The following is a 14,998-nucleotide window of genomic DNA, read 5'->3' as shown; positions in this document are numbered from 1 at the left end:
AGGAATGTAAATTAGTATTGACCAGTGATGGTGAACCTTTTAGAGCTTTTAATGATACAAACAGGCTGCTGTGTCATGTGTGCCATAGGTTCTCCACCACTGGTATAGACATTATGGAGTACAGTATGGTGGTTCCTCCAAACACTAAAAATAGATCTACCACATGATCCATCTATCTCAGTTTTAGCTATATACCCAAAGGAAGTGAAATCAGCATATCAAAGATACACCTGAACACCCATGTTTATTGCAGCACTATTCACAGTAACCAAGATATGAAGTCAGCTTAGGACCCCATCACCAATGAGTTGATGAAGAGAATGGGATATTGATAGGGAAAAGTTTCAGATAACTTAGTAGATTGAATATTAAGGTAGTTGTAGAAGCAAAATAAGTAATGTGTTCCTTTAAGATTTGCTTTTCCTGTAACTCATTGTTTAAGGTGACAGTAATCTGATTCTTTAACCAGTAACTTCATTAACCTAACACAGTTGCAATGGCTGGGTGAATTTACAATGTGTATGTGCCTATCTTGTGTCTGTGACTTGTAAATAGGAATTGGAATTGTATTTACACATCAAAGACCACTAGGGATGAGATAATGGCTAAAAAGTATATAAAAAGGGAAACATTGAATAAAGGGGTGTGCAGATACTAACCAGATGGGTTTCTGGTGGTCCCGCCTGCTTGCAAGTAGAACTTTTTATTATTTCACCCAAATTCTGTGTCTCTGTTTATTTCTTTCTGAGATTTCTGGAACAATATATATACATACACACAATGGGAATATTATTCATCCATAAAGAAGAATGAGATCCTGTCCTTTGCAGAACAACGGATGGAACTGTATGGCATTATGTTAAGTGAAATAAACCAGACATAGACAAGTATGTCATGTTCTCTCTTATATATGGAAGCCAAAAAAAAGTCAATATAAAAGTAAAATACTGTTTATAGATTGGAAAGTATGGAAGGAGGTAGAAAAAGGGAACTTGGATTTGATCAATGCACACTTTTGTACACAGAAATATCACACCAAATTACATTAATATGTATAATACATGTAAATTTAAAACTAAAGACTAAAGAGGAAAAGATGAGCATAATAAACACATAGAAGAACTAGAGAATAGACTGAAGAGACATAATACATGTGTACTAGGAGTTCCGTGAGAGAATAGAGAGGCAGAGAAGTACTAATGAAAGAACTGATAGAAGAAAACTTTCTTGATCTGAATAAGGATTGAGTTTACATACATTGAGAGGAAACCAAGCAGTCTAAAATAATAAGTAAGTCTTTGGCTGGAGTGTAGCTCAGTGGTAGAGCATGTGTTTAGCACTCATAAGGATCTGAGTTCAGTCCTCAGCACTGGAAAAAAAAAGCTTTGAATTGCCTGGCTACTTTTCTAGGCTTCAAAAAATATTTTATAATAAACAATAACAACAGAATATTAATAAAAAATTTAAAATAAGGTTAACAACTTTCCTTCATAAAATTTACTGACAGAAAAAGGATTATTGATCACACCTATATGATGAACCAAATAACTGTTCATATTTAAAGGCAATAGAAATTTAAGAACATGCTTAACAGTGTCCACTACAGTATTTAGCTTTCTGAAAAAAAAAATGCTCAAAAAATCCTCAGGCCAAATGAGAAATAAAACAAAAGAATACAATATGGGGAAATTGCCTTAAAAATGAAAAAAAAGGGTGGTGACAGAAGAATTAATGTCAAAATAGTTGATGTTAATACATTTAAGAAAAATAACTAAAATAACAATTATTAAATGAGAATACATATATAAATGTAAAAATAAACTTTAAAAGTTTAAATTGTTCCAGTAATCCTGAGTTGGGGAAGAGAATATCCATAATCGGGCAAATATATAAATACATATGATAAAAGATGCTTATAGATGCATTGTCTTTAATATTGGAATTAATCTAAAAAGTTCAATGAATGATGCTCTAAAATACACCATAGAATACTATCAAAGTTACACTCCTAGATCTTATTTGTTGGTATGTAAAGACCTTCATAATATTTATGTATTCATGTTTTATATACTTTTTATTAAATAAAAGCAATTCTATTTTGTTAAACACGTATAGAATTATGACTTATACAGAGAAATTTTTGTGAAATACACTTTTCTATAATAAATTTTAGAATTCTGGTTGATTATTTTTGGTTAATGGTTAGTTTTTATCCCCTCAATAAGCATAGGACAATTATAGCATTCTGAAGAGTTAAAAGCAAATGTCTAAGGAAGCATAGGTGTAATAAATTTTAAGTAGGAACATCAGAGAAGCATTTAAGAGGTGCTGTGAATCAGGAGGGAACGGTTTTGAAAGGCACGCAGTGAAGTAGGAAGGAAGGTGGAAATGTATACTTTTGCCCATGCGCTGGCTGAGGGGGCTTCTCACAGTAGAACCCACTGGATGACAAGTGGAGAATTGTCAAGAAGTTAAAATTACATTCAGATGGCAGTTTCCAGGATCCTTCTTGACATCATATCTTTGCTGTATCAACCTTTCCATCTGTCTCCCTTCCTCTGTTGATGACAGAGACTAAAAACAAGATCCTTTAATGTTCTGTCATCCCTAAAATGACTTTCCACTGTGTCCATTTCCACTCTCACTACTGTCTCACAAAGTTCTGGGGTATGTTGTTGGTATTGTATAAATACCTGTAAGAGTCAAGTCATTAAGTATTAAATATCTACCACAGAAATACAAGGAATGTTCTTTTCTGATATTTGATACAATCTTGAGTAGGACAGGCATGCACACAGGCATACACCTTTGAAAAATTTCAACAAGATTTGATTCTGTGCCACTACTGTGGAGAAAAAATGCAATACATGGAACAGAAAAGAGGTTGCTGAGCCTAACACTCACCATGGGCTACCTTCCCCAACCCTTCCACGACAGCTGAACCTTTTACAGGGGCCTAGCAGGAAAAGGCACAGGAAATCAAGCCTTTTTTTGCTTTTTGTTGGCAATGCAGATAAAAGTTCTGCTAAAATGGAAATGTGAAACTATTGGCTAAAGTTGGCTCTGTTATTACCTCTGCCTTGCATCAGGAACAATTGATTGTTCCTCAGCTTCTCTGAGCCTTTTCAACAATCCTTATTCACTTACCTCTTTAAAAATCTAGGACTTTTCTGGCCTTCTCCCTTTTATTGGTTGCACTCCTCCCTACTCAGCTCTCCCAAATGGCCTTTGAAAAAATTTACTTTTGAAGTCATAAGTTCAGGGCACAGAGTTGCTGGGCTAGGATACAGCCTGAATTTTAGCCAAAATTATCTCTGGAGCTAGCTATAGTTCTAAATTACAGTGACACTGTCAGATAAAACAATAAATCTGATGACACTTGCAGAAAAAGCCAACAGCATAGCCTCTCAGAAGGCCCCTAGTGCTTCTTGACTCCTGGTTTTGTGCTCCTGTGTAGTTCCCTCCTTACTGTATAGGGCTAACTTACATGACCCAGGGCAGGCCTGCTGTGGGGGAAGCCTGTTCTAAGTCATGAGAATATGAAAGCTGTCCTACAGAGAGGGCCTTATGGTGAAGCACTAATGCCTTCTGTCAAAAACCAGCATCAACTTGCCCACCATGAGTGTACCATTTTGGAAGCAGATTCTCTAGTTCCCCTTAGGCCTTTAACATCCTTGAATTTGAGCCACTCAGCTAAACTGCTCTCAAATTCCTGACTTTCCAAAACTATGTGACTACATACAGTATGTATGGTTATTTTAAGCCTCTGGTATGCACATTATCTCAGAATTTTTATTATCTTTATGATCCTCATAACCACCTTATCTGAAATAGGAAGAATGGGCATGACAATCTACACTCCACAAATGAGAGCACACAGACTCAGTAATGAAGCCACTTGGCCAAGATTATATTGCTAATATATATTGGAGCCTGGCCAAGAATCCCAATTGCCTGACTTCTACTCTGGGATACTTTTTACTGTGGTCCTCTGCTATACCGGTGGTGTAAGAAAAGTGACTACAGAGCCCTCATTTCATTCTTTGCCTAGAGAAATGGACCACTGCCTTAACTACTTGACTGAGTTGCATTCAAGTTGACACTAGCTTAGAACTGGACCATGGCATGAGCGTCTCAAGTTCAGAAGATTTGTGAGAGCAATATATATCCTTTCTCTAAACTAAAACTCTTTTCCTTCTCCTTCTTTACACCTCAGTCTTCCTCCAATCATCTGTTTCTCTCCAAAGAGGACTTTGAACTAAGATGGGAAAGTTGGTGACTCTAGACACTTGGTCTTAGTTTCTGGTTACACCTTTCAAATGTCACTGTCAAGGGCTCCTGACTATTTAAAATACAGTTTAGAGTAGAAAAGATAGTCTCAAGCTTTCCATAGCTTCTCCTTCAATCATCCTATCATAGCTTCCAATATGACCTCTATTTTCTGAAGATCTCTGATTTTAGGAGATAAGAAGTACTGCTTGGTCACTTTACAAATCCTCTATCAGAGAGCAGCTCTCCAGGCTTTGATGTGGAACACGTTTACCCAGCATGAACCACATTGGAGAGAAAGAGCACAGGAGACCTTTAAGCAACCCCTATCTGCAGGACCATAAAGCAGGAATTTAGCTGGGCATTTGGACACCGTCAAACCACTCCAGCCACCCTCCTGTAGCTGAGTTCTGCCATTATAGTAGGGAGCATCCTGTCAAAGCCCACTGGGCTACACAAGGTCAAATTTCCCATTGATCCATTTGTCTAACGGGCAAGCTTAGTTCTATGTTTACAAATGCAGAAGAAGCATCAATTTCTAGGGTCAAAGTGGGTTTCTACTTTTCTAAAATACCTTGCCTTTGGATAATTACATACTTAATGTAAAAAGTTCTTGGAATATAGCTCAACCACTGCACTGCACAGATGAAGAAACCAAGGACTGAAGAATGGAGAGAAGCAGAGCCAGGGCTGTAGCTCTGTGCCTTGTGGTATTTTTTTACTTGTTACATGGCCTCATTTGTAACCTAGCACCTTGCTAAGAGATAACTCAGAACACCTTTTCTGCCATCCTCTGCCTAGATCTGTTTGGGAAGTGACTGTATCAGGGGTTTGGAGAAACCTGCCCTTGAGATCTCCATTATGGTAATCAACTACATAGTATTTTAGAACTCAATATATTTTGTTACAAATTCTCACTTAACCTCTGTGATTCAGTTTCTTCATCTATAAAATGGGTACAAAAATAATACTAGCTTTATAATGTGTTAGAAGGACAAAATGAGGGGAAAAGTTCCCCTCACAGGGTTTGCCATACAGAAAACTTCCAGTAAATGTCAGCCATCAATGAAAAGGAATCATATTGAGCAAACATCTCCACAGAACAGTGAATATTCACTACGAAGGAAAGGTAACATGGGCTCTTATCACTCAGCAATGGAGCCTTTATCGAAAGTCAGCCTGGCCATGTTATTGGCAGATGGCTGGATCAGGCTGAGGGGAGAAAAATAAAGGCCACTGTTAGGGAAGGATCAAAGAAGCAAGCAGCCAGCAGGGAGCAAGGAGAGGCAGACAAAATGAACCAGATGGGAAAAAGCAAAAGAAACAGGTTGAAGCATTGCATTTACCTCTCCTGGGCAGCTGAAAAAATCCTTCATCCTCCCAAGTATCCTGAGACAGTGCCTCTAGGCCAGCTCTTTGAGGAACAGGGGTACATGAAATCTTTGGCTGCTTCCTATCCCTGTTCTTTTCAAACAGGCACAAGCCTGGCCCATATCCTCAGGTCCCTTATCCCCACCTCCACCCCCGTGGGACAGTGGGGGTCCCACTCATTTTCTCCGGACTTGAGCATTAATCACACCCTCTCCCACTGGGCTGCTGGCCACCTCCAGCTGTTGTTGATGGCTGTGGCCCTAAGGCCTATCTTCTGCTGTGAGCCACACAGGCTTGTGCCCTGCCTCAGTGGCACTTTCTCCCAGAAGGACAGCTGGAGCACTCCAGTCAGAATGGATGGCTTTATGTTCAAAAGCCCCAGGGGCATTTGTGGGCAGTGACCAGGTCTCAGCACCAACCTGCTGAGTAACTTTGGGCAGGTAAATTAGCCTCAGATGCCTGTACATAAAGTGAAGGTAATAAAACTCTCCCTTGCTGTTGCCCTGGGGAGGGAGCAAGGATCAGTGGATGGTTAAAAAAAAAATTTCCTCAGGATAACAGGTGTGAGTTAAATGCAAGCCATTGCGATTCATCTAGGACTCTTGAAAGAAGGGAAGGGAAAAAGAAAACTTTGTAAAAGACTCAGGTAATTCTGCAGGTAAGTGGACTTCATTTCCACTCTCTCCTCTGGACAAGTAAGGCTTTGGTGTTTTGTTTCTAAGAAAGTCTTCCAAGCCTGGGGGGTACCATGGTGTACACCTGTAATCCCAGCTAGTTGGGAGGCTGAGGCAGGTGGACTGTAAATTTGAGGCCAGCCTGAGCAACTTGGAAAGACCTTGTCTCAAAGTAAAAAGGGTTGGGTATATGCTCAGCACTAGAGCCTTTGCCTGGCATATGCACGGCCCTGGGTTCAATCCTCAGTATTTAGGAGGGGGAAAAAAAAGCCTTCCAAAGACAGAGGGTTCCTGAGGGAAAGGGGAATGGAACCAAATTGATTGTGCTTGCAAAATGATCTCCCTGCCTGGCTGAAAGCTTGTTGTTTTTTTTTTGGTACCGGGGATTGAACTCGGGTCCTTGGCTTTCGAGGCAGGTGGCGGAACCACTGAGCTAAATTCCTGGCCCTAAATTGTTCTCAGATATGCTTTTTTTTTTTTTTTGGTACCGGGGTCAAACTCGGGTCCTTGCACTTGTGCAGCAGGAGGCAAAACCACTGAGCTAAATCCCCGGCCTGAAAGCTTATTTTAGGGTGGCTTTGGAGAGTCTGGGGTGTGTTAGTGCCATTGTTGGAAAACCAAGCAGCTCAGTGAGATGGAGAAGCCAATGGATGGTATGATTCACCGTGAAAACACCAAAGCTTCCTTAGCGTTCTGTCCTGCTTCCCGGAGAGCTACACCAAGGTTCTCCAAGCAGGATTCTCTGGGAACCTGTAAGAAAGTCACATTCCTGGACCCTATTGAGATCTGACAAATCAGAAGCGTTGGGGTGGGGCCACGCAAATAGGCACACAGCAAGCCATCCAGGTGCTCTTCCTGGAAAGACCATCACCTCATGCAAAGAGAACCCGAGCTCCTCGAACTGTAATGTAATATTCCAGGCACTTTGAGTCTTGTTAATTTTGGATTTGATTTGATTCAGCAAGGCCAGGTGGGGCTGGAGCCCTGGCCCTCTTGTTGAGTACCCAGGTGTTACTCTGCTCTGGTCTTGAGACCACATTGAGTAGCAAGGCTGCACCTCATAGTGACCCACAGTACCTACAAGCCCCCATGGGATGCACCTGGAAGAACTTTAGAGTTTAGAGCTTCATCTCAGCACTGGTATTCTTATTTTTGTCATGCTGGTGATGGAACCCAGGTCATGTGTATGCTAAGCAAGCACAGCATTGATATTTCTTTGTTTCTTTTTTTGAGACAGAGTCTCACTTTGTAGTTCAGGCAGGCCTTGAACGCTCTATGTAGCCCAGGCTGGCCTCAAACTCAGTGATCCTCCTGCCTCTGCCTCCCGAGTGCTGGGATTACAGGCATGCACCACACGCTGGCAGCATTGATATTTCTATAGAAAGACACTCCCTGGTAGTTCTAACCAGGGTGAAGACTTACACTTTTAACTTTATTGCATTCCATTTACAAAGCTTTGATTCCTATGTTTTACATCCACTTAGGTGCTGTTCTCTGATCTCTGTAAAAGTGTATCAGTGACATTGTTGCTGGCCTAGAGATGTAAGGGTGGAAGGGCTATGAGGCTGTGCTTTTGAGAATAAAAGGGAATTTGTAAGTTCTAGGAGGTGTCAGGAAACCTTATCAAAGACTGAATGAGCCAAAGAGACTGCTGGTGTCTGGTATAACAAGCTGGATTATCTTTCAATGAAACCATAACTCTGTGCATTGTAAACCATGGATAATACCTACTAATGCAAACTACTTTGTTCATAGAAATGAATTGTATGAAGATGTATTCAATTTTTGTCCTACATGTAATGGCCTACGTACTCAATCATTTGCCTCTTTTATTCTTTGAAAGAGTTGTATTATTTTATTAGTTTCTTAACTAATGAGTTAAATCTCTGACATGTTTATTTCATTATACATTTGTATGGGGGTCATGGCTTTACCATTAAATACAACAAAATAAACTCTTCCAAAGGGCATAAATTTCATGTCAGCAAGCATCATAATAACCCCCAAAAATATCCACATCATAATTCCCAGAACCTCTGAACCTCTTTCACCTCTCTTGGTAAAAGAAATTTTTGTCCAAGAAAGTTTTACCAAAAGCTTAACCCCTCATTTCTTGAACACTCTCTGAATCATTCCACAGCCTTATCTCCCCTTTCTATAACTTATTATTATTATCATTTAAAATGCAGAAACCAAAAGAACATAGTCCAAGTGACTCACTGAAGGTCAGGGAGTGGCCTATCTTCTCCCATCCTTCCAAGGGGCTAAGCAGCTTTGGACTCCTTATTAATGAGATACTCGCTATGTACTTTGCTCTGCAAAATGCTCCTCAGTCCTGGAACTTGAGTTCTTGTTCTGTGCTCCAAATCCAGGTATTTTTTACTTTTACAAACACTTTTTGAACTTTAAAAATTTCTCCACTGCTTCCTCACCAAAGCAGCCATGGAAGCACTTTCTTGCTTGTTTTAGTCTGTTTTGACTGTTATAACAAATTACCTTTGAATAATTTGTAAATGGCATAAATTTATTACTCACAGTTTGGCACCTAGAAGGTCCAAGACCAAGGTATCAGCAGACTCAGCATGTACTGAACACCAGTGCTCTTAGATGGTGGCTTCTAGGAATTTTTACAGGGAAGAAGAGGAAACCAACCCCTCTCACTGAACTTTTATAAGGACTAATCCTTCCTACAACACAGTCCACCATTGCCTAATCACCTTTCAGAGGCCCCACCTGTTAACATCACCACAATGAGAATTTGGTTTTCCTGAGAATTTGGGAGAAACATTCAAAACATAGCCCTGCTGTATCACTGCAACAAGACACTGCAGAGAAATATGATTTCTAACACTTGGGTCTTTATAATTTAAGACATGGACAAGATAGGTCACTGAGCCTGATATAAACATTAAATCATGAATAGACCAGGAAGAATTTACCCATTTAGGTCATGAGCAAGCAGACAGAGTGTAGGATCCAGGCTAAGTAAATAGCTGGGATGGAGAGGGAGGGAGGAAGACCTACAGGTTCCAACCCTAGGCAGGATGAAGTAAGGGTGACACTCCCATGGCCAGTGCCAGGGCAGTCTTGAGCATTTCAGTGACATCCATGGGCTTCTTCCCAGAGGGGTGTAAGAGAAGCTATGCTCCAGATACTTGGAGTTCAGGGGTCTCAGGCAGGCAGTCTTTAGTGGGGTGTTGGCCTGAGTAGCTTCAGAACAGAGTGAGTCAGCAGATGCTATTTGCTCCTAATAGGAGCCCTGCAGACAGCCCTCTGTAGAAGAAACAAAATCAAGTTTCAGCTGCATCAGCAATTATGGTTGATTTACAGCCAATTGCACCTAGAGTGAGCTGGAAGAGGTACCAATTAGCTGTTTTGATTTAGCAAAAATGAAGAAAGCAACCTGAGTGAGCTCAGCCTCTCTCCTATCTGAACTTGTCATTTTCCTCATCTAGACCAGGGCAAGGACTGGGCTGTAGGAAACCTCACCATCTAGAGAGTGTAAATTCACATAGTTCGACCCCAAGAAAGACAGAGGACGCCACCAGGACTTGATATACCAGGATAAATGCCCCAACTATCTCTCTATACTCAAAATTACAGGGCTAGAAAGGAGGCTATTTATACATACGCAGAAACTTAAAACAGAAGCGTTAATGACAAAATGTTAGTGCAATAAATTTAAAAAATAACGACATTAATCAGGAAGCTTCATTCTATCTCTCCATCTCTCTCATACACTCAAATACACACACACACACACAAACACACACACTCACACTCCATCTTTCCCTCCCACTCAGTTCACAGGAACAGCATCTCATTGTGTGTCCTTTTGCAGGCATGGTAAACTAGCAATGAAGCATCAGGATTGGCATGGCAAGAAGGCACCCAAATGTTTCCTTGTCAGAATCTGTTTGCTCTACCTTCTTTCTTTTAAATTATTTTTTTCTTACCAAAGTAATACATTACCATAATTTAAAAAGTAAAATCCTAATGGATAAGATTTGCTTAATGTTGTTGGTTGCCAACCTCCAAACTGTTTTATGAGAATTAAACTCTCGGCACACTCCATGACTATTCGTGTCATCTTCGCTGTATGGATGTCACACAAAGCACCAGGAGCTTTCCCAAGGTCCAGGGCCGGTCAGTAGTGGCATTCGAATGTGAACTCTGACAGTTTTTCTCCAGGATCAACACACTGAACATTACGATATTCTACTTTACAAAAGTTTATAATAAAATTTCAGAGTTTCAAGCCCTGAATAAAAGCAGATTCCAAACACACACATACACACCCTTCAACTTCTCATTCCCCAAGGGCCTTTACTTATTTTTTTATTAAATTATTTTATTGGTACATTGTAGGTATACAACACAATTTCATTTCTCATTGGGAATTGTACCTTTACATAATGCATCTTGGTTCTTATTTTTTTGCCCATTCCTAGCCCTCCCTTCATGCCCTCCACCCTTCCCTATTTACAAAGACTTTATTTCCATTTTTTCCATTTCTCAGCATTTTTTCTTTCCCTTCTTTCCTTTCCCCTGCCCCTCCCACTACCCCTACCCCTACCCCTTTGGACCTTTTCTTCCTATTTTACATTTTTGATTATTCATTCTAATCATTGGTACATTTTAGGTATACAATAGAATGACATTCATCATTGGAAATTTGCACCTTTACATAGTCTCTCTTGGTTCTTATTTTTCACCCTTGCCCAGTCCTCCCTTCAGCCCCTCCATTCCTCCCTAAAGATTTTGTTCCTATTTTTCCATCTTCTCATATTAATCCCATTCCCTTCTATCCTTTCCCCTAGCCCTCCCACTTCCTTCCCCTTTGCCCCTTTTCTTCCTATTTCACATTACCTATTATACATTTAGTCCTTATTTACACTTTCAGTTTCTCACACCAGAGAAACTATTCAGTATTTATTCATGTGTGTCCTATTTATGTCACTTAAGAGTATCCCCTCAATGTGCATCCACTTAGCTATGAATGTCTCTAATTTCTCATTTTTTATGGCTGAGTAGTACTTCACTTTATTAAAAAACCACATTTTCTTTATCCAGTCTCCAGTTGATGGGCATTTGGGCTGTTTCCAAGTTTTAGCTATTACAAACTGTGCTGCTATGAACATGGGTGCACATATATCACTGTGGTATGATTCTTTTAATTCTTTGGGGAAAATCCCCAGCAGTGGAATAGCAGGGTCAAATGGGACTTCCAGTCCTAGTTCTTCGAGGTATCTTCCTACTGATTTCCACAGTGGTTGCACCAGTCTACACTCCCACCAGCAGTGGAGCAGGGTTCCTCTTTCCCCACAGCCCTGCCAGCATTTGTTATTGGTTGATTTCATGATAGCAGCCATTCTTTCTGGAGTGAAGTGGAATCTCAGCATTGTTTTCATTTGCATCTCTCGAATGATGAGTGATGTTGAACATTTTTTCATGTATTTATTTGCTATTTCTACTTCTTTGTGTGAGAAATGTCTGTTCATTTCAGATGCCCATTTTTGGATTGGGTCTTTAAATTTGGGAGGTCTGATCTTTTTAAGTTCTTTATAGATTTGAAATAGTAGACCTTTGTCTGAGGAAGAGCAGGTGAAGATTTTTTCCCACATTGTGGGCTGTCTCTTCACACTACTCGTGGTTTCTCTTGCTGTGCAGAAGCTTTTTAATAAGAAGAGATCCCACTTGTTGTTTGTACTAGTTCACGGGCAACTGAGGTATTGTTCATAAAATCTTTTCCTACACTGATATCATCAAGGGTTCTACCTAACCTCTGTTCCAATTGGCTCAGAGTTTCTATTTTAATATTTAAATCTTTAATCCATTTTGATTTTAGTTTAGTGCATGGTGAGAGATATAGGTCTAGTTTTAATCTTTGGCAAGTTGAAGCCCAATTTTTCCAGCACCATTTATTAAAGAGGCTATCTTTCCTCCAGTGAGGGTGTTTGGCTCCTTTATCAAAGATGAGATGGCTGAGTGTGTCTGGCACTGTTTCTGCATCTTCTAATCTGTTCCACTGGTCCTCAAGTCTGTTTCTTTGCCAGTACCATGCTGTTTTTATCACAGTAGCTTTGTAGTATAGTTGCAGGTTGGGAAGGGTCTTTACTTTCAATTCTTCGAGATGTGTCTTTGAGTATTTACTACCATAGTTCTAAATGTTAGTCATATGTTACATATCTTGGTTTATAATTTTGGTGTAATTGACTTCATTTTTATTATAGTAGATGAGCACTTTAGCTCTCATATTTCTTCAGTATAATTATAAAGTTTGGTTACATCCATATTCAGTGTTTTCATTATCCTTGATGACTGTTCATTTCTAAGCCAAATGATATACACTATTTTCATTTCCTATTTTATATCACTTTTTGTTTTTCCTGGAGTTCAAGATTACTTAATTTTTTTTTTGGTACTGGGGATTGAACTCAGGACCTTGCACTTGGGAGGCAGGTGGCAGAACCACTGAGCTAAATTCCTGGCCCCAGGATTAATTTTTTAATTAATTTAACCTCAAGGTTTCTACCATATCTTCTTCTGATTAGATACAGTGGCTTTCCATACATTATTTCATATTTTTAAACTCATCAGATAACTAAATTTTAATATCCTTTTCTGAAGACATTCCTCCAGAGCTCTTGTTCTCTGCTTTGGGCTCCTTTCTCTTTACTCTTGCTGCACAGCTGTTGTTTGGGACTTCCCTTTGCCATCATCCTGGGATTTCCCTTCACCCCCTTCCTGTGTGGTCACCTGTTTCCTCAAATCCCTGTCTTCCTCTTTTTTAGCACATTCTTTAGTCAGTACATCCTTCAATAGTTTCCTGGAAAAGGAGATGGGAAGATAATTGGTTTCTCCTGAAAGTGTGTTTTTCCTAAGCATGCATGCTGGGGGCATAACCCAGAAAGCCTAAGTGAGTTTTATGTAGCTGTTAAATATCACCTCTCTAGGGCAGGGGATTTAGCTCAGTGGTACTGCACCTGCCTTGCAAGTACAAGGTCCTGAGTTTGATCCCCCATACCAAAACAAAACAAAAAAACTAACTAAATAAAATGGCTTCTGAGCCCAGAGTTCTTAAAAAAAAAAAAAAATATATATATATATATATATATATATAATCTCTCTCATCTTTTCCAGCTTCCCCATCCCCAAATCTTTTTCCATATTTTTCAACACTTGATGTCACCAATTTTGATACTTTTCTAGAGTCCTGGAGGTGAACTGGCTTTGTAGATCCTTGGTTTTGTCTTGTACTGTTTTCCTCAGCCATTAGTGATCTTCTATGTGGTTTTGGGCCCCTATTTCACATTTCAGGCCATCATTTGGCTTCCAGTGTCATGAATGACAGTGTTGCTACTTTTTGTGGTTCTCATCATTAAGGAAGTCAGTTTTGAGAGGAAAGTGGGCTTGTTTGCCATTGTGACTCTGCTGCTGTACCTCTCATGCTCTGTCCCTTTTATCCTACTGAGTTGATATCAGGTTAGGTTGGCTCCCAAGATGGTAAGAGGTCTTTACTCAATTTAAATTTCCTCAAAACTAATATGTTATTATTTCTCTGGTCAGCTGATGTCCTGAAAGCCTAGGATTATGATCATTTTGCACAAGCTCCATTCACAGGTTTGCTTTCATCTTTTTACAAGTCCAGATGGAATCCTAGTGGGATTTTCTTAGTCCTTGGATAGATGACAACCAGACTTTAATCATTGTCTAACAGTTATTTTGGATGTTTGTTAGAAAAAGGAAAAAGGAAATAGATTTCTAGGGCTTCTGAATCAGTAAGATCCAATAACCTTTTAAAAAATACTCAGGCAAGTGGTCTGCAGATGTCACTTAGATTAGCACTTGCAACAATTTAGTGTGTAAACCAAAGTGCTGGGCTCCCTTGGTGCAACCCTGTCAGTCTTCCCTCTCCTTCCCTTCCTGATTGATAAAGAAACCCAAATTACACGTCAATGACATTGCAGAACTTTACTTGTAAAATAGCTACTTGTCAGTCTCGTTCTGTAACTATGTTACAACTTGTTCTTATACATGATTATTTATCTTCTCTAAACTGTGGTTCAACCCCAGTCCTCACTATCCCTAAGAACACTCCAGAAGTTCTGGAAACAATAGCAAACACTGGTTTAGCAGTTACTATGTGCCAGGTGTTATTCTAAGTGCTTTGCAGTTACTCATTTAATTCTGTACTCCTAAGAAGTAAGTACTTTATTATCCTGATTATACAGGTAGGGAAACTGATTATTAGAGAGTTAAACAACTTGTCCAGATCAGACAGCTAGTAAGTTGAAGAGCTGCCAGCCCTTCTGACAGGGACCAAGGTCCTGAGGAAGGCACAGGCCTGAGCCAGTCCAGATTCTTCATGGACTTGCGCGCTTCAGCTTCCTGATACCACAGAGGTATTCCCTGGGACAGAAGTGGTTGGCACTAGAAGCCATGCAACCAATGATTGTTGGAAGTGTCCCCCAGCCAGGTCCTGACACAGGAAGGAACCAAGCCCTCACTTCCTGGTCCTGGGTTCTTCATACCCTTGCTGAAAGAATTTAGCCAAGACACATAAGCTGTGCAGAAATAGAGGTAGAATTCCTTGTAAGGTAGATAGAATTACACCTTCGAGCGAGAAGGCAAGCGGTGCCATGAAAGCATTAGTCCCAAGCATGAGTTTGGGCAGGTTCTAT

The 14,998-nt window shown here is 40.0% G+C and overlaps 1 long non-coding RNA gene across 1 annotated transcript in view; it reads right to left on the bottom strand.

Moving 5' to 3' along the window:
• LOC110345489 (uncharacterized) overlaps positions 1-9,081 on the bottom strand; it is a 53,072-nt gene extending 43,991 nt beyond the window's left edge. Inside the window, exon 1 of the long non-coding RNA XR_002388870.2 lies at positions 8,850-9,081. This is a non-coding gene — a long non-coding RNA (uncharacterized LOC110345489). The remainder of the gene's footprint in view (positions 1-8,849) is intronic.
• Positions 9,082-14,998: the final 5,917 nt, after the last annotated feature.

Source organism: Heterocephalus glaber, unplaced genomic scaffold (genome assembly GCF_053883595.1).
Source record: "Heterocephalus glaber isolate CG9 unplaced genomic scaffold, H.glaber_assembly_v1.0 deba00001543, whole genome shotgun sequence".
Classification (NCBI taxonomy): Eukaryota; Metazoa; Chordata; class Mammalia; order Rodentia; family Bathyergidae; genus Heterocephalus; species Heterocephalus glaber.
Note: the sequence above shows the minus strand (reverse complement) of the source record. Positions and strands in the feature narration are given on the sequence as shown.